Source organism: Dromiciops gliroides, chromosome 3 (genome assembly GCF_019393635.1).
Source record: "Dromiciops gliroides isolate mDroGli1 chromosome 3, mDroGli1.pri, whole genome shotgun sequence".
In the NCBI taxonomy this organism is placed as follows: Eukaryota; Metazoa; Chordata; class Mammalia; order Microbiotheria; family Microbiotheriidae; genus Dromiciops; species Dromiciops gliroides.
The window spans coordinates 347,630,828-347,651,559 of record NC_057863.1 but is presented as its reverse complement, the minus strand read 5'-3'; the positions used below and the strand labels follow the sequence as shown (position 1 = coordinate 347,651,559).

At 36.3% G+C, this 20,732-nt stretch overlaps 1 protein-coding gene across 3 annotated transcripts in view; it reads left to right on the top strand.

The window, feature by feature from the left end:
* The window catches only part of PIK3CB (phosphatidylinositol-4,5-bisphosphate 3-kinase catalytic subunit beta), a 190,902-nt gene that overhangs the window by 18,658 nt on the left and 151,512 nt on the right, over positions 1–20,732 (top strand). The window contains exon 2 of one of the 3 annotated variants that reach the window (XM_043996526.1): positions 12,511–12,551. The exons of the other annotated variants lie outside the window; for them this stretch is intronic. The gene's annotated coding sequence lies outside the window, so the exon portion shown is untranslated. The remainder of the gene's footprint in view (positions 1–12,510; positions 12,552–20,732) is intronic. 3 annotated transcript variants of the gene reach the window in all.

Below are 20,732 nucleotides of genomic sequence, written 5' to 3'. Positions count from 1 at the left end.
CTGCCCTTCAAGTTTACTTTTTTTTTTTTTTTGGTGAGACAATTGGGGTTAAGTGACTTGCCCAGGGTCACACAGCTAGTAAGTGTTAAGTGTCTGAGGTCGGATTTGAACTCAGGTACTCCTGAATCTAGGGCCGGTGCTCTATCTACCGTGCCATTTAGCTGCCCCTCTTCAAGTTTACTTTTGACAGCCTAGAATCCCTCACCCCCTTTTTATCTTTCTCCTCAGTCCTTGATCTTGTGGTGATATGTGTGTATATATAATGCACACAATGACATAATAAACAGTTTGAAAAATCAAATACTGTATAGGAACTGAGGAGGAAAGGCATTGCCATCAAGAAAGGCTTCTGGGATGAGGTGGCATTTGATTTTGATTTTGAAGAATGGGGAGGAATTCAGCAGGCAAATTAAGACCATTTTAGGTATAGGGAAGTAGCATGAACACAGGAGTAGGGGAAAGTACAGTCTCTTTTTGGGAGAAGAAAATCCAGTTTTACTAAAACCTAGTGTGGAGAGGGCAGAGATATGAAATGAGGTAGGAACTAAATGCTGGCCTTAGAGTAATGGAGGGTCTTATGTGCCAGGAAGAGGCATTTGAACTTCTGTGGAAAGCAGTCAGGAAGCCCAAGATTGACATGACTTAATCTATGCATAAGAAGCATTCTGGTATGAGAACAGATTGGAGGGGGAGAGAGAGTGGCAGTGAGAGGCTTACACTATTACAGTAGTTCAGCTAGGTGGTAATGACGCTTTTGTAGGGTGTTGGCAGTGGGAAGAGAGGAGAAACAGATGTCCTGCAAATAGAATTGACAGAATGTGGTAACTAATTGAATGTGACAGGTGAGGGAGAGAGGAAGGAGTCAATTCAATTCAGGCAACATTTTGAAAACTCCTGTGTATAAAGCATTGTGTCAGGCACTGGGAATAAAAAGACAAGAACCAAAAAAAATGGTCCCACACCTTAAGAAGCTTAATCCAAGGTTATAAATATGATGCTCTTAAGGTGGTGGCAAACTGAAGTAGTTTACAGCAGGAGGAGCAGGTAGCAAGTATAAGAGGAAATTATACTCACTAAACATGTATTAAGTACTTATTAGTTTCAGGGCACTAGGTATACAAAGACAAAAATGTAACAAGCAGCCCCTGCCTTTGGGATCTTGCATTTTCCTGGGGGGATGTAACATGTAATATGTACATCAATATAAAGTATTTAAAAATAATTTCAAGAGGGAGGGAGTGCTTATGGCTATTGGGATCAGGAAAGGTCTCCGGTAAAGTTGTATATTCTGAAGGAAGCTAGGTATTTGGTGAAAAAGTGAGGAAGAGAGTAAGAATGTTCAGAATATGGGGGATCATTTGTGCTAAAGTTATGGTGACAGGATGTAAAATGGTCATATGCAGAACAGCCGGAAGAGAGAAAATTGAGAATGAATAAAAGTGAATTCATATGAAATAAAACTGGAAGGGTAAGTAGGAACCAGATTGTAGAGGGATTTAAATGACAAGCTGATTTGTTGTGTGTGTGTGTTTTTTTTTTAATGTAGAGAGGGCCAAGGATGAGACCAGGCTGTGGTGTGTTGTTGGTAGAAGTGGTACAAAGGTCAACAACCTTCCAGAATTATGTAACCAGCACGGGCATTGTTACTTGCATAGAACTAAGGGTCTACTGGGCAGCCAGCTCTGTTTCTTTTACCACATTGTGTGTCAATCTCTTTTCTGTTTGAGGAAGTAGGACCCTGGTGATGTTTATCTCAGCTAGAGGGCATGACTAGGAACTAAGATGTTTTTCTGACAGTAAATTTGACAATTGAATTTATAGGCCCAAGGAAGAGGGGACAGGATAGAGTTCAGTTCAAAGAAACTCAAAAGAAGCTGTTAATACTTCTAAGAAAAGTTCATGGATTATACCTGACTTTATCCTAGGCTTCAGGTGCAGTCTGACTCAGTATAAGAGAGCTTCATAGTCATTAACTGACAAATTCAGCTGGTTAGGATTTTAACTGAGACTTGAAGGAAACCAGAGAAGACTAAAGCTGGAGTTGAGGAGGGAGAGAATTCCAGGTGTGAGGGACAGCTAATAAAAATACCCATAGTCAGGAGATGGGGTGTCTTGTGTGGGGAACAGCAAGGAAACCACACTATTAGGGAGTAAGGTGTAAGAAGACTGTAAAAATAGACACGTGTAAGTTATGAAGAAATTTAAATGCTAAATAGAGGATTTTATTTTTGGTCCTGGAGGTAATAGAGTCATTGTAATTGCTTCGATAAGGGTGGTGGCATGGTCAGACCTGGGCTTTTAGAGAAGATTGCTTTGGCAGTTGAATGGAGTAGAGATGTCATGAAGTTAGAATACAGAGCACTTGGCAAGATAATAGATATAGGGGAGTAGGAAAGAATGAAGAGTAGATGACCCTGAGAGTACATTTATCCCTTCCACATTGCAACTTTCCTCATTTGGGCTTCTATATCGCAGGTTGGCATAAGAAATTAAATGAAAAATTTGGGGGAGTTTTGCAGAAGCCACAGATGCCACGTGAAGGCCAGCAGATGACACAGAGTCTGTGACCAAATACTTAACCCAAGCCCAAATTTTACAATACCTTACTGTAAACACCCCATAAAAGAAAAAAGAAAAAATTCCGGGCCAAAAAATTTTACACAGATTTTCCAGATTGTGGGGGTGCTGGGTAGACCCGGGTTTCAGTTTTGCCTCTGACATAATGACTTTCTGACAGATAACTCTCTGCTCTGAGAATTTCTTTGAGTTTCGAAGCAGCATCTAACTTCCATTGGTAGAGGGGGTTACTTCACTGAAAGTTGGCTTTACCAATCAATGACTCCCATAGGAAGTAGTCCTTGCTATACCCCAAAGAAAGAGGACAAGAACCTAAATATACAAATATATTTATAACAGCTCCTTTCATGATAGACAAAAATTGGGAATAAGAGAGTGTCCTATTGGGAAATGGCCAAACAAATTATGGTATATGTATGTCATGGATTATCATCATACCTTAAGGAATGATGAAATAAACAGGTGCAGAGGAAATTGGGAAGACATATGAACTGATGCAGAGTAAACTGAGCAGAATTGGGTGAAGTTATACTACTATCAAGAAAAATAACTTTGAAAGGCTTTAGAATTCTGATCAATGCAATGATAAACCATGAGTTCAAAAGAATGAAGATAAATCATGTCATCTCCTGACAGAGGGGTGATGAACTTAAGTGAGGAAAGATATTTTGGGACATGGCCAGTGTGAGAATTCATTTTGCCCAGACTTTCTATCTATGTTTCAAGGGCTTTAAGTGGGAGAAGGACAGTAATGGGACAGATTTTTTTTTAAAGAAACAAAGATTATTCTATGATATGCCATATTGATTTCAATATAATTTATTGCTGCATAGTGGTTTTGCTTTAAACTAAAATTCAGGCACAGAACCACACTGCCCAAGAGGAATGGGGTAGGACTGCTGTTCATATTACTGTAATTGGAAATGAATGGAAAGTAGTTATTGAAAAAAATGTGTTAAGTGCATGGAATTTAAAGTAGGTATCATTTGTATTTTAAAATCATTGGGTTGCAAAGATTTATGTAAAAATAAAACCTTTAAAAAAAGGAAAGTAGTACTTGAGTTGAGCCTTGAAGGGAAAGGTGAAGGGGGAACTCTTTCCAGCTATAGGGTTTAGTCTGTGCAAAGGCAGTAGATGAAATGTCATACATAAGGAATGGCAAGTAGTTGCCATTTGGTTGGAGTGCTGCAAGTGCTTGTTGACTGAGTAACTGCATGAAGAGGAGTAATGTATAATCTTCCTGGAAAGATAGGTTGCAGCCAGACTGTGAAGTCTTTAAAATGCCAAACATTAGTGTATGTTTTTTATCACTTTAGGTAATGCTTTAAGAATTTGTGATTTTTGTGGAGATTTAGTCTTATAACTGTTGAGGTTGAACAATTACAATCTGTCCACAAGGTTACAACTTGAATTTATATGATAATAAAGGAGTTCTATGGTTAACAAAAGTGGGATCATAAAAAACTAGGATTGATAGTAGTCAGATGCCCCAACATGTAACTGCAAGCATTGCTGTAAATGACATTTAGTGATAAAATGAGTCAGAGATAAATCTGTAGCCAAAGGAGTGGATTTTTTTGTAGTGTGGAAAAGAGTAAATATATTACCTAAGTGCTGTGCTTGCCAATACAACATTGATTTATTATTATTTGTCAGTCTACTTGTGTTCTGATATGAAAACAGTGCTATCAGCAAATATAAAATTATATTTCAATGATGAAGTTTTTAATGTGGAACTCTGGACATTGCAGTGCAGAAAAACTATAGTAATATGCACTAAATTAAGGGAAAGCTAATTTACATTACTCTAATAAAATGTTATTCTCTAATTTTCAAGAAATGTATATTCAGTATCTTTAAGAATCTTCAATAAATGACTACTTTAATTCATTAGAGATTTGCTGTTAGCATATCATATTTTTGTAAGAAGATTAAACAAAAGTATAGCAAGTATATCAGGCAAAATGTATATATTAGTAAATGCTTAAAATCTTTTTCAGAAGTAGATTAAGCATTTTATTTCCATCTTGTTTACAGTATTAATTTCAATTCAGTTGAACAAGTCCTTATTGAATCCCTGGAATTTTCTCAGCACTGCCAAAGAAGGTATGCAGGAGAAACTCTCTTTGGGGCTTTAGTTAGACTAGTGTTTGTGGAGCCAGGGAAGCCTGCCTGTGATTCCCAGCCTTGATTTGGACCAGCTTTACGACTGTGGGCAAATCACTTAACATCTCTGTGCCTTTAGTTTCTAAAATGGACACAATAGTATTCACGCTGCTTAGCTCTTTATACACAAATGTCCTACCCTAATGCCCATTGGAGATGAGCCTGGTTTCTTGCAGGCTATGCCTGCTGAGTGTGTGCTCTGACAGGCCTCTGTTGGGCTAAAGAAGCTTTGATTATGGGCCTGGTGGAAGACTGTGTCCACTGTCCCATGACCAGATGAGCTAAGGACAGAAGCTCATCGACAGAAAGTTGGTCATGACGACCCATGAAATAAAACCTCCAAAAGAATAGCATCCTTATGTATCCAGAGAGGCCATGTCAGAATGGGGAAAAAGGATTAGTGGGGCTCAGGAAACCCCATTTCTAAACAATTTAGTTAAATGCTAAGTATAGCAATTTAATGTATTCAACAACTAACCATATTTATGTTTAATTTCTTAGATGAAATCATATGACACTAAGAAATTGTAATTGGAAAAATGTGTCAGTTCCCCTTGAAGAAGCCTGTTAAGGAGTTGAAAGAATTGATTTTTGTCACACACTAGAAAGCAAGAAAAAAACATTTTGTGCTCTTTGGTCTTTTTGGTTAGTACTACTCTCAAGGAGGATAAATTTACTATTGTGAAGATAATTTTAGTTTGCGTTTGCATTTGTTATAGAAGATGAGAAAAGTAGAAAAAATCTGAAGATCTTGAAAATATTTCCCAGGCTCTCTCAGTGTATATGCCTTGATACTAGGAGACTTCAGCGTAAAAGTGAGAACAGCAGAGAATGATGAAATAAACGGTTTCAGGATTCAGGGTTGTGGATAGAATACTCACAAGCTTCATTGCCAGTATTTTAGGAATATTTTCTTCAAGAAGACAGCTTGAAATCTCTGGACAGGGTGAGCATCAAACAGTTTTTAAAAATTACAGATAGGAAATAATAGATTACAGATAGGAGAAGCATTCAGAATCATCTCATGCTGTTGAGTCATTTCTTTGATAGGATAGAGCAGAGGTCAAAATCACTTCTGAATTAGAAGAAATAAATAAAATGAGGTGATCCTCCTCAAATCATAGTAACTCTAAACCCAAGCTGTTCAGTCAGTAAGCCTTTATTAATCACTTACTGTATTCCAGCTATTGTGCTAAGCATTGGAGATACAGTGACATAAATGAACCATTCCTTTCCCTCAAGGTGCTTATATACACACATATACATACACACACTAACAAATAACAGGCAAAATGAATAAAAGGTCTAACATCTTGTACCATATATCAAGATAAGCTCCAAAAGGATAAATGTCTTAGACATAAAAGGCGGCATAAACAAATTAGAGTATCAAGGAAAGAATTACCTTTTTTTGACTAAGCAACAAATAGAAAGTATCACAAGATAAAATGGAAAGTTTTGGCTATATAAAATTAAAAATTATTATCCAAAACTTGCATAGTTAAAAATTTTAAGGGAAACAGGGAAAAATCTTTGTCTAAGATGTGTATCTATGTAGAACTTTCCTTGTGTATGGCATAAGATGTTTGTGGCCCTCCAGGGAAAAACAAAACAAAACTAGTCCAATCCACTTGGTATATGGGGAAGGGGAACCCCATTCTAGATAGTCTTCCTATTGCCCAGTGCAAGATACTGGTTCTGATCTAAACAAATCTCTCCTTTCCCCTCCAAACTGACTTTTGGTTTTCTTTAGCAGTTGTTGAATAGAATCCTTCTCTCACTAGTTTATATTCTTGTGAATATCAAACACTGAACTACAGTGTTCCATTTGCTTTTAGATTTTGTCTGTTGACCATTATATGAGACAGGAGCTTTGTTGGTTTTTCTTGTTGACTTTATTTACATTGCTCCATGTTACTGTGTATATTTTATTTGGCTTTCTTCAGTCTAAATCAATTTCTTTGTATCTCTATTACAGTGCCTTGAACATAGTAGTAAATTTGAAGCTTGTTGAATTAAATAAAATTCATGCATTTCTCTAAATTCTTTGTTCATTTTTAAATGGCACATTAATATTGCGTTACTTTTAGATATATTAATTTGTTAAGTAATTGGGCACATTTTGTTTTCAGTCATTAATCACCAATGTTTTTGCTGTGATCCTTTGTGTATTGTGGATCTTTTGCTGCCAACAACTTCCTTGGGATAAAGATTTAAACAATTTCATAGTTTTTAATAATTCCAAGTTGTTTTTCAGGAAAGATACTGAGATCACATTGTTCCAAGAACTATAATAGGATTTTATTGAAGAAAACACAAACTAAATAACTGTTACTATGAGTAGAACGAGCTAGTTAATAAAACAAAGGAGAGTTGAAGAATAGAGTAGAGAAAGCAAAATCAATTTATGTACAAAAAACTTTATGTAAAGATTCATACAGAGTGAGAATGAGAGGTTGAATTAGAATTTATTATGCCTTAGCCAAATCAAGTCAGAATTGCAGTCACAATCTCAGACAAAGCAATATTAAAATAGATACAGTTAAGGAGGACAATCAAGCAAACTACATTATACTTAAAGGTACCATATATGATGGAAAAAAATCAGTATTAACGTATGCGTGTGTGTGTGTGTGTGTGTGTGTGTGTGTGTGTGTGTGTGTGTCCTGACTGATATAATTCCTAAGTACTTGAGGGAAAAACTGAATCACAGAAACATCTCGATAATACGACAGTAATTGCTGGGGACTTGTATGGGCCTCTTTTAGACTTAGACAAAATTAACAGAAGGGCAAGTAAAAGTAAAATTATAGATCTGCACAAAATATTAGAAAATTACACGTGATTTTTTTTTTTTTTTTGGTGGGGCAATGAGGGTTAATTGACTTACTCAGGGTCACACAGCTAGTAAGTGTCAAGTGTCTGAGTCCAACTTTGAACTCAGGTTGTTCTGTATCCAGGGCCGTTGCTCTATGCACTGCGCCACCTAGTTGCCCCATGATTTTTTTATAATTGTTGATTAGTAACTGAAGTATGCACCTATTTCTAAGCATCATGACATTTTTATAAAAATTGATCATATGATAGGAAGTTCATAAACATTTGTTAAATGCCTGCTATATGCCAGGCACTGTGCTAAGTGCTGGAGATACTAAGAAAGGCATCAGAGGAGTCCCTGCTATCAAGGAGCTCACAATTTAATGGGGAAAGAGAACACATGCAAAGAAGCTGACAAAGAAGAAAAGATATTACTTGGAGTTGGGTGGTAAATCCTGCAGCAAAGGCAGGAAATGATCTGAGGAGGTGAGAGTTTGAATTGATTTTATCTTGTAGAATTTTGAGTTTCTAGAGATTATAAATTGCAGGAAAACAGCCAGGTGGGAAGTGGTAAGAATTCCCCACATATCTTCCTTAAATAGTACATGATCTGGGAGGAGTCCTCCAAGTCTGCCCTCTGTTCTCTCAATGACTTGATAAATCATTTAAAAACTTGTAGGAAAGATAGTTATAGTAAACATTCTTATAGCCCACGAGGAAGAAAGAAGTATTAACACCAATATTCTCTACAATAAGTGTCTTCTCTGCAATAAGGCCCAAGTATTCCAGAAATAACTTTATTTAATTGAACGTTAGTTGATATCTAAGTAATTTCTATCAGAGAGAATGAGCCAGATATCCAAATTGGCATTGTCCACCATCACCTCTGACATTACCATTTGCTTCAAGACCATGATTGACCACCTCACACCTATCTAATTGGCTAATATGACAGAAAAGGAAAATGATAAATGTTGGAGGGGATGTAGGAAAATTGGGAAACTAATACACTGTCGGTGGAATTGTGAACTGATCAACTGATTCAGGAGAGCAATTTGGAACTGCCCAAAGCACTATAAAACTGTGCATACCCTTTGATCCAGCTATACCACCACCAGGTCTTTATCTCAAGGAGATAAGAAAAAAAGGGACCTATTTATTTGTACAAAAATATTTATAGCAGCTCTTTTTGAGGTAGCAAAGAATTGGAAATTGAGGGTGTTGAGAAATAGCTGAACAAATATATGATTTTTTTTTTTTGCAGGCAAATGGGGGTTAAGTGACTTGCCCAGGGTCACACAGCTAGTAAGTGTCAAGTGTCTGAGGCCGGATTTGAACTCAGGTACTCCTGAATTCAGAGCCGGTGCTTTAACCACTGCGCCATCTAGCTGCCCCTATATGATTTTAAATATTAAAATTTAAAAAATATTTGATTTTAATGGACTACTATTGTGCTGTAAGAAATGACGAGCAGCATGATTTCAGAAAAACCTGGTAAGACTTATAGGAACTGATGAAAAGTGAAGTGAACAGAACCAGGCAAACATTGTACATAGCACTAGCAATATTGTACAATGATCAACTGTGAATGATATAGCTATTCTCAGTAATACAAAAATCCAAGATAACTCTAAAGGACTCATGAAGAAAGAACTGATGGAGTCTGAATGTAGGTGAAAGTATACTATTTTTCACTTCATTTTTTGTGAGGGTTTTTTTTTTTTTTGGTCTGTGTCTTTCATGACATGACTAATATGGAAATATCTTTTGTATGACTGCACATGTATTGCCTATATCAAATTGCTTACCCTCTTAGGGAGAAGGTGAGGAGGGAAGGAGGGAGAGAACTTGGAACTCATAATTATTAAATTTTTTTTAAAAATTAATAACATATTTTATTTTTTTCCATTACATGTAAAGATAGTTCTCAACTTTTGTTTATACAACCTTTCCAATTTCAGATTTTTCTCCCTCCCTCCCCTTTCCCCCTCCCCTAGACAGCAGTAATCTGATATAGGTTTATATATATATATATATGTATATATATATATATATATATACATATATATGCATAATAACATTAATCCTATTTCTGCATTAGTCATGTTATAAGAGAAAAATCAGAGCAATGTTGAAAAACTTCAAAATAGAAAAAACAACAGCACCAAAAACAAAAGAAATAGTATGGTTCATTCAGCATCTATATGCCACAGTTCTTTTTTTTTTTCCTTGGATTTGGAGATCCTCTTCTATCATGAGTTCCCTGGAACTCTTCTGTACCATTGCATTGGTGAGAAGCAGAATTATTAAATTAAAAAAAAATGAATGTTAATTGTTTTTACATGTAATTGGGGAAAATAAAATATTAAAAAACAAATGAAAAAACTTTTTAAAAAATGAGGAATAAAAGTCAAGCTTGGTGGTCTATTAAAAAAAATAAAGATAATATTTGTAACTTAGGAATCCCAGGGAAGAAAGCTACAGATATACTAATATAGTTATAGGTTAACATTCCAGAAATTAACAGAGCTAATCAATATCCCATTGCAGTTGGACCACTGTCTTTGGTCTTTCTCAGAGATTACAAAGAAAACTAGTTATATTTCAATACATTTTCAAATACATTTTCCTGAACTCCTGATAGAGGCCTTTTTGACTTTTGTTTTTGTTTTTTTTTGTTTGTTTTTGTTGGGCAATGTGGGGTTAAGTGACTTGCCCAGGGTCACACAGCTAGTAAGTGTCAAGTGTCTGAGGCTGGATTTGAACTCAGGTACTCCTGAATCCAGGGCTGGTGCTTTATCCACTGCGCCACCTAGCTGCCCCCAGTCTTTCTGACTTTTAAGACTGGCTCTTTAGCTGCAGTATAATTGTATTATAAACTAATAAAAAGATTTTTGTTCACAGTTGTCTGATTTTTTTCATGACCCCGTTTGGGGTTTTCTTGACAAAGGTACTGAAGTGGTTTGCCATGTCCTTCTTTTCCACCTCATTTTATGGGTGAGAAAACTTGAAGCAAACAGGGTTAAGTGACTTGCTAAGGTCACAGCTGGTAAGTGTCTGAGGCCAGATTTGAACTCAGGAAGTTGAATCTTCAGACTCCAGGCCTGGCCCTCTATATCCACTGTACCACCCAGCACCTAGATAAAAGTGAATACTGCATAGTAAAAATTGTGGGATGAAGAGAATGAAGTCTTTAAGATAAAATTTATATCTTGTAACTCTGTGTAATTTATTTTATGCTCTGAAAAAACATTATTCTGAGTAGGGGTCATAGGTTTCACTAGATTGCCAAAGGGTTCCAAAAAAAGTTATGAATCCCTTATCTAGATTCAGGTCTTGTTTCTTATATATATACTGGCAGTGTGACACTGTTCAAGTCATTTCTCAGTGCCTCAGGGAAGTCTCATAATACTATTATCTTTCAAAACAGCTACAAAACGAATTAATTGGTAGAGTGAGTTTCCTGAGCTTAGATGAAATTAGAAATTTGAACCAAAAAAAGTGTTACTTCTATGTTTTGTTCATTACCTCACTCAGTCATTAAATTTTTTTTTCAAGTCAGCATTTTTTCCTTTTCTCCTTTGAGGAAGAAAAAACAAACCTCCTTTAACAAAACATGTGAGTTAAACAAAACAAATTTTCTCGTTGGCCATTTCCCCCTTAAAAATGTCATTCTTCAGGCATGAGTCCTATCAACTCTCTCATCAGGAAGTGGGTAGCCTGTTTCATAAGTTTTCTGGAATTGTTACCTATTATCTTCAGTGTTCCTAAGTCTTTAAAAGTTGCTTGTCTATTATTGTTAATGTATAAATTGTTCTCCTGGTACCGTTCACTTAAAAAAAATTACATTTTCCCCCAATTACATGTAAAGACAATTTTTAACATTGATTTTTTTATAAGATCTTTGAGTTCCAAATTTTTCTCCCTCCTCTTCCTTCCCCCCTCCCCAAGATGGCAAACAATCTGATGCAGCGTTATATATGTGGAACTGCTCACTTTTTTTTGGTGAGGCAATTGGGGTTAAGTGACTTGCCCAGGGTCACTCAGCTAGTAAGTATCAAGTGTCTGAGGCCAAATTTGAACTCAGGTCCTTCTGAATCTAAGACCAGTGCTTTATCCACTGCACTACCTAGCTGCCCTGGAGCTGCTCACTTTTAAAAAAATTCAATTTTATTTTATTTTCAGTTTTGAATTGTCTCATTTTTCCCTCTCCTCTACTCATTAAGAAGGTAAGACAAACCCAGTACAAATATGTATAGTTATGCAAAATAGTGCCCACTTTGTATTAGTTTATATAAGTCTTACTAAGAGACCACCCCCTTCATAATTTTTTGTAGCACAGTAGTATTCTGTCACATTCATATGCCATAACTTGTTCATCTGTTCCCTAATGAATGGACACCCTGTCAGTTTTCATTTTTTGCCACCATAAAAATATTTTTCGTACATATGAGTTCTTTTCTTCTTTGATCTCTTTGGGGTATAAATCTAATAGTAATATTGATTGCTAAGTCAGAATTTTTTGGGCATAGTTCCAAATTGCTTTCCAGAATAGCTGCACTAGATTACAGTTCTCCCAGTAGTTCATTAATATACTTGATTTTCAAAGTTACTGCAGCATTTGTCATTTTCTGTTTTGTCCACTTTGCCAGTCTAATGGGTATAAGGTTGAATGTCATAGTTATTTTAATTTGCATTTCTCTATTAATGATTTACAGCATTTTTTTCCAAATGGCTATTGATAGTTTAGATTTCTTCCTCTGAACTGCATTCCTTTTTTAACCATTTATTAGTTGAGAAATGGCTCAGTCTTATAAATTTGATTCATTTTCTTATATACGTATTGTGATGTTTAAAATCTAAATTGTGGTCGCCTTAAATTAGAAGCTTTAGCACCAGGCTTTGGGCATTAAACATTTATTTTTGTTTGTTTGTTTTTGTTTTTTGCAGGGCAATGGGGGTTAAGTGACTTGCCCAGGGTCACACAGTTGGTAAGTGTCAAGTGTCTGAGGCCAGATTTGAACTCAGGTACTCCTGAATCCAGGGCAGGGCTGCTGCTTTATCCACTGCGCCACCTAGCCGCCCCCCATTAAACATTTATTAAAGCATACAGATATTCCCATGGAGTTCAGAAAGTTAAGAAAAAAGCCTATTTAGCCTAGAGTTCCAGCCTGGTCTGGTCTGGTTCTTCCTCAAGTCCTCTGCCACAAGCCTGCTTCAATCACAAACTCTCTCCAGCAAACTGATTGTGGAAGCTTTTTATAGGTCTGGAACAGAGGCAGTCCTTCCACACTGCTTCAAGCTGATTGGTGGGCATCATCCAAATCCATTGGTTCTGAAGGTGTTCTCAAAGTGTGATTACAATCCAGTTAACTTGAAGTAGGCTAATCAGCAGTTAATCACTCTCACTTGATTCAATCAGTCTAGATTAATCTCCAGGTGGGTCTTTGAGTATCTGCTAAATCTCATTATTTCATCACAATATATATCTTATAAATAAGAGCTTTTTTAGATAAATTTGCTGCAAAATTTCCCACTTTTCAGATTCTCTTCTGATTTTAGCTTCATTGGTTTTGAGTGTGCAAATTTTAAAAATTTTATGTAATCAAAACCATCCATTTTGCCTCCTAAGAGTCTCTCTGTCTCTTGTTTGGTCAGGAACTTTTCTCCTATTCATAGATGAGGAAGAAAGGGAACAAGCATTTATTAAGGACCTACTATGTATAGGCACTCTACTAAGCATTTTACTAATATTATCTCATTTAATCATTACAGCCCTGGGTGATAAGTATTATCTCCATTTTACAAATAAGGAAACTGAGGTAGAAGTTAAATGATTTGCTCAGGATCACATATCTAGTAAATATTTGAGGTCAAATTTGAACTCAAGTATTCCTGACTCCAAGGCCTCTAAGATCCATAGATCTGACAGGTTATTTCTTCTTGCACTTGTAATTTGTTTATGATATCATTCTTTTTTTTTTTTTTTTGCATTTATTTATTTATTTATTTTTCCATTACATGTAAAGATAGTTCTCAACTTTTGTTTATACAAGCTTTCCAATTTCAGATTTTTCTCCCTCCCTCCCCTCCTTCCCCCCTCCCCTAGATAGCCGGTAATCTGATCTAGGTTTTATATATATATATACACACATACACACATAATAACATTAATCCTATTTCTGCATTAGTCATGTTATAAGAGAAAAATCAGAGCAATGATGAAAAACCTCAAAATAGAAAAAAACAACAGCACCAAAAACAAAAGAAATAGTATGGTTCATTCAGCACCTATACTCCACAGTTCTTTTTTTTTTTCCTTGGATTTGGAGATCCTCTTCTATCATGAGTTCCCTAGAACTCTTCTGTACTTTTGCATTGGTGAGAAGAATATAGTCCTATGATATCATTCTTTATTTTTTTAATTATAAAAGTATTTTATTATTTTCCAGTTACATGTAGAGATAGTTTTCAACATTTGTTTTTATAAGATTTCTAGTTTCAAATTTTTCTCCCTCCCTCCCTTCCCTCCCTCCTCCCCAAGACAGCAAGTAATCTGTTATGATATCATTCTTTATGTTTAAAACTTATACCCATTTGGAACTCGTTTTGATATATGGTGGGAGATGATGCCCCATACCCAGTTTCTGCCAGACCATTGTCCAGTTTTCTCAACAGTTTTTTTCAAATATTTAGTTCTTGTTTCAATAGCTGGACTCTGGATTTTATCAAACACTAGGCTACTGTGCTCCTTTGTTTATGTATGTTGTATATCTAATCTGTTCCACTGATCAACTTCTCTACTTCTTACCTAGCACCAAATTATTTTGATGATCATTGTTTTGTAGTATATTAGAGCTTCTCATGGATTGTTGCCTTGTTGTGGAGGAGGGACTTGTGTAGCTCAGTGAAGCTAATGAGTTATGTCGTGCAGGGTTATGCAAGATGGATAGGTCATAGTGAAGAGTTCTGACAAAAGGTGATCCACTGGGGGAGGAAATGGCAAACCACTCCAGTATCTTTGCCAAGAAAGTCCCATGGACAGTACTAAAATGATAAAAGTGATGACATCCAAAGACGTGCCCCTCAGATTGGACAGTGTCCAGTACACTATTGGGGAAGAGTGGAAGACAACTACAAGTAGCTCCAGCACTAAGGAAGCTCAAGTGTGCATGTTTGGGGATGAAAGGAAAATCTGATGCTGTAAAGATCAGTATTACATAGAAACCTGGAATGTAATATCTAAGAACCAAGGTAAACTCAATATGGTCAAAAAGGTGATGAAAAGATTAAACATTGACATCTTGAGTATTGGTGAATAAAATGGATAGGAATGCATGAATTTAATGTAGGTGATCATTACATATACTACTCTGGGCAAGAATCCCTTAGATGTGTCATAATCTTCAAGATGGATGAATCAAAAGCCAGAATTAAGGTTACAGCAGAAGTATCAACAATCTTAGCTATGCAGATAATTACCACTATGATGGCAGAAAGTGAAAGAATTAAGAAGCCTCTTGATGAGGGTGAAAGAGGAAAGTATAAAAGCTGGCTTTAAGCTTAACATCAAAAAAACTAAGATCTTGGCAACTGGTCCCATCACTTCCTGGCAAATAGAGGGAGAAGAAAGAGAAGCAGTGTCAGATTTTATTTTCTTGGGCTCAAAGATCACTGCACACAGCAACTGCAGCCATGAAATTTCCTACTGGAAGGAAAGCTATAGCAAATCTGGACAGAAAACTAAAAAGCAAAGATCTCCCCTTGCCAGCAAAGGTCCATGTAGTCAAAGCTCTGGTTTTTCCAGTACCAATGTATGGTTGTGAGAATTGGAGTGTAAGGAGAGCTGAGTGCCACAGAATCATTGCTTTCAAATTGTGGTGCTGGAGAAGACTTGAGAGTCCCCTGGACAGCAAGGAGATCAAATCAGTCAATGCTTAAAGAAACTATTTCAGGCTATTCACTGGAAGGCCAAATACAGAAGCTGAAGCTGAAATACTTTGGCCACATGTTGAGAAGACAGGACTCAGTGGAAAAGACCCTGATGTTGGGAAAGACTGAAGGCAAAAGGAAAAGGGGATGGCAGAGCTTGAGATGGATAGATAGTATCATGGAAACAGCAAACATGAGTGAACTTGGACAGACTTTGAGAGGTAGTGGAGGATAGAAGAGCCTGGATTCCTGTGGTACATGAGTTCAAAAGTCAGACACAACTGAATGACTCAAGTACTGTGTAGTAGAGATCTAGAATCACTAGGCTCTATTCCCACTGTTGTTAATTCCCTTGATATTCCTTTTTTTTTTTTTTTTTTTGGTGAGGCAATTGGGTTTAAGTGACTTGTCCAGGGTCACACAGTGTGCTAGTAAGTGTGCTCTATCCATTGCACCACCTAGCTGCCCTTCTTTTCTAATTGTACTTTTTTTTTTTTAGTGAGGCAATTGGGATTAAGTGACTTGCCCAGGGTCACACAGCTAGTAAGTGTTAAGTGTCTGAGGTCGGATTTGAACTCAGGTACTCCTGACTCCAGGGCCGGTGCTCTATCCACTGCGCCATCTAGCTGCCCCCTCTAATTGTACTTTTGATGGTAGAATCATAATTCTAGAGTTTGAAAGGACCTCAGAGACTATCTAGCCCTCATTTTATAGCTATGGACATTGAGACCCAAGGAAGTTAAGTGATTGCTCAAAATTTTAAATATTAGAAGTAAGATTTGAACACAGGTCCTAGAGGCCTTCCTGATTTCACTATACCTGCCTGACTTTTGTGTTGCCTTTTATTTTTACCTCTTTATTTCTTCTGTTGGACCATTTAAGCTTCTTTAGGGTGGTTTTTCCCATAGCATTTAACATAATTTCTTATAATTCAATTCAAACATTAAATTTTTTAAAATTTAGTATTTTATTTTCCCCAATTACATGTAAACATTTTTAACATCAATTTTTAAAACTTTGAGTTCCAAATTCTCCTTCTCCCTCCCCCGCTTTGAGAAGGCAAGCAATTCAGTATAGGTTATACATGTGTAGTCAAGCAAAATATTTCCATATTAGTCATTCAACAAACATTTATGAAGAGCCTTCTATTTTTAAGGCATTAGAAAGCACTGTGCTTGGTCCTATAGGACCTTGTTACCCCCACTCGATAAGTTCCAGTGGTTCCCTGTCATCTCCAGAATCAAATGCAAAATCTCTATTTGTCTTAAAAATCCTCCATAACTTAGTACATCCTCCCAACTTTCCCCATTCTTCATACACCTTAACCTTCCTCCTCCCTTACTTAGTCTTCAATCCAGTGACACCAGCCTCTTTGTTATTCCCTGAACAAGACTCTTCACTTCTGGGCATTTTCCTCTGACTATCTCCAGTGCTTGGAATATTATCCCTCCTCATTTCTGCCTCCTGTCTTCCTCCAAGTCCTGGCGAAATTCCCACCTTCTACTGGAAGCCTTTACAATCCCTCTTAATTCTAGTGCTTTTCCTCTGTAAATTATATCTAATTTAGCCTATATAAGCCTTGTTTGTACATAGTTATTTGTCATCTCCTCCATTAGATTGTGAGCTTCTTGAGGGCAGAGACTGTCTTTTTGCCTTTGTATCTCTAGTGTTTAGCGGTAGTAGTAGGCTATGAAGAGATAATAAGACAGTAGTAAAAGAATCCCTACCTTCAAGAAGCTTACATGGTAGAGAGGGCAAGAAATGTGCACAATTATATTCCAGTGAAAACTGAGATGGGAGAAATAGCAACTGTAGGGGACAAGGGGATCCAAGGAATTCTTCATGGAAGAGGTGCCATTTGAGCTGAGCCTTGAAAGGAATAATAATACCTATATTTTGAGAGGGTAGGTGAGAATGTATTTCAAGGTGGAGAAGCTCCCAGGTTTGTGCTAATGCACTGAAGGAAAGTATGTCAATGGGAACTATCTAAAGTAAAGGTTGGAAAGGCAGATTGTGACCCAGAATGTAGTGGGTCTCAAATGCCAGACTAAAGAATTTCTTTTTTTCCTATAGCCAAAGGGGAATCATTGAAGACTTTTTAGCTAAGCAGTAGAATGGTTAGACCTGTGTCTTAGGAGAGTTTATTTTGGCATTTGTGTAGAGGATGCGTTGGAAATGGGAGAAACTAGAAACAGGAAGACCAATTAGGAATCTATTACAGTTGTCTAGTACAGTAGTCAAAGGGAGGATCTGGACTAGGGTGGTGGCAGTCAGTGATAATGGAAAGGAAGGAATTGATGAAAGAAGTTGGAAGCTGATTGGAGGTTAAAGAGAAGGAATTTCATTGGCATTGCCAAGGTAAACTTTGTCTACAAATTCCAAGTTGGTGAAATCCAAAGTAATGATGTTTAACTGTATTTATAAGCACTTTCCATCATCTAGAAGGTAGGGGATTAAGTCATCTTCTTCAGCTAAGCTCCTTTTTCTATTTGGAATAGTTCTTTGAGGTACTTAATTTCATTATCTTGAAAATGGAGAAATTCTGAGAAAAAACAAAAATTCACTATTTGTATAACCAAAGATTTATTCCATAAGATTATACTTTGGGTGTCTTAGTATGTTGCTTGGTTTTCTCTCTGAAGGAAAAATGCAGACGTTTTTTGTGGTTTAGATTTTGTTCAGATTATTTTTAAGACCAATTTTATGTGAATGTAATGCCCTGTAATGTTATTAATGGACCGGTTCTATAGTGAGTCAGCTGCTCACTCAAATGAGATGAATAAACTCTTTCAGGACTCTAGGGTACCATTTAGTGACTCATTATAGGGTCAGGCCCTATTGTAATAGGAGCTAAATGATTGTTATTAATGAGGCAAGGAGGAGGCTCATAGAAGAGATCAGTTTAGGGACCAATGGGAGAAAAAGTTTAGCAAGATTGGTACAAAGAGAAGATAGGTTAAGGTTAGGAAGAAGAACAAGAGAGATGTTTCTCTTTCTGTTTTGTGGTAGCTGACTTCTTTGTGTCAGAATTTGAAGGTTATGGGCTGGAGTCATTTTGCAAGTATGACTGACTGAATACCCTAGGCAGTTTTTTCAGTGAAGCACCATCAGGGTTGTTTAAAAGGTACTACTTTCCTAAATAGTACCCTCAAGGTTCCTGGGATATTTTTTCATTATTATGCAGCATAGTACTGTATAAAGTTTATTTTTGAGAATGTGCTAAAATAAATTCCCCTCCCTTGTCTTCCACTTGAAAATAAATGATGGTAGCAGGTAGCATACAATTAAGTTACGAATCCTGTGTCTCTATATATGTTTCAGAAAGTGCCATTATATCAGTTATAATAGTGGGGCATCTTAGATAGGGTTTAACTAATATAGGTATTGAAGGTGATGCTGTGTTTCTACTAGAACCTTGAGAGGTCACAGAAAATTTCTGTACAGCTTGCGTATTTTTGGGGGGAGAACTTAAGCTTAGTACAGTTAGTACTTGGCTTCAGATTTTATTTTATCATTACTTAAAGGAGAAAAACATTTTAAGTTCAAATTTTGCCATCCCTGGAGAGGATCTACTACATATCTCACTTGAACCTTATCTCAAGTTACAGAAAAATACACCAAAATATGTATTTACCTTGATTTCAAATAAAATAATTTGAAAAAACATTATTATTGCTCATAAAAATCATATAAGAAATCTTTTGCCCCTTAGGAAGCAGCAGTTATAAAAAACAAAACAAAACTCTAATTATTTGGTGAAGGAGGATAAAGAATTCTAGATGTGGCCCTTGGGCTGTATTTCATACAGATGAGATAACAGTACAGAGAATAACATCCTCTATACTGGGTTGTTGTCAATATCTTAGAATAGTTTCTAAGGGTTTGATATGAGCAGTTGAACTTTGCTAAAAAGTTGTTAAACTATTTATTTCTAAGTTGATTTTTTGTTTTTGATCATTGTTGTGGTTTGTTTTAAATTGAAACTTTTTTCCTCTGGTTCCTACTGTTTATTACATTGAATAGGATTTATTTATATCAAATAATGAGATCTGTTGGGGGAGGTGTAGACAGGGTTTAGAACAATGTTTCTGTGGATAGATTTCAGGGGGTTATAAATCTGTTTCTAAAAAATGATTTTGATGACTAGTTTAGTATAATTCAATTCCTTTTTTAGTCCAGTGTACTTTTTGCAATTAAAAAAATTATTCTGAGAAGGCATCTTTATGCATTAACAAGCTACCCAAGGGATTCATGGCACAAAAAAAAGGGTTAAGAACTCCCTCCTATGTTTTGAATAGTGAAATAATTGTGGTTTCCAAATGTAACCTTCAGGCATTGTGAAATAAACTCTAATCTATAAAAGAATAAAGGTAATGCAATCCAATCATTTCTGAATATCAAAGGAGGTTTCAAGATATTGCTAGTAAAACGATAGACTTCTAAATTTCCAAAGGAAAATCATTCCTTCCACATGTGCAAAACCTTCACAATTTTCTATCAAAATAAACCTCTATTTCAAAAATAAACATTGGAATTTTTAAAGTAAATGAAGACAAGCTGTGACCTAGTGCAAAAAGGATTTCTCTAAACTGTTAAATCAATTTCAAGGGGGCAGTGATATCAGGTAACAACTTGACTCTAAGGCATACATGTAGCTCAAGTCTAAAGAGCTGGGTATGCTGAAAAAATTTCTTTCTAGCACATTTCACCTCATATAATACTGATAGTGTTTCACCACTCTTTTGTGTCTCCTCTCCTCACCCCCCACCCTGCCCCTTGCCCTTTTCCTTCTCTACTCCTTTTTTTTTTTTTTGGCAGGGCAATGAGGGTTAAGTGACTTGGCCATTGTCATTATTATCTACTTGTTGGGTCTGAGGTAGAACTTCAGAGTTATTTTAATTTGCATTTTGCTTACTGTTAGTTATTTGGAGCATTTTTCCTCCATATTTTTTTTAATAGCTTTTATTTCTTCCTATGAGAACTTCCTGTTCATATTGCTATAGGGCTTAGGATATATTCAGAAGAAGTTTCTCCTGTGAGAAGCAAAACCTAAGATGACCAGATAACTGAACAGACATCGAAGAATCAAGGCACTATTAAAATTTAGATATCAGGACAGGCACACCTGAGAAATAAGGGGAGATAAAATTCTGCAGCAGGCAAGTCTGGCATGGCTACTACCTGACTGGAGCTAGGAGACAGGGATAACCCCAAAGGTCAGGATCATCATTTCAAAAAAA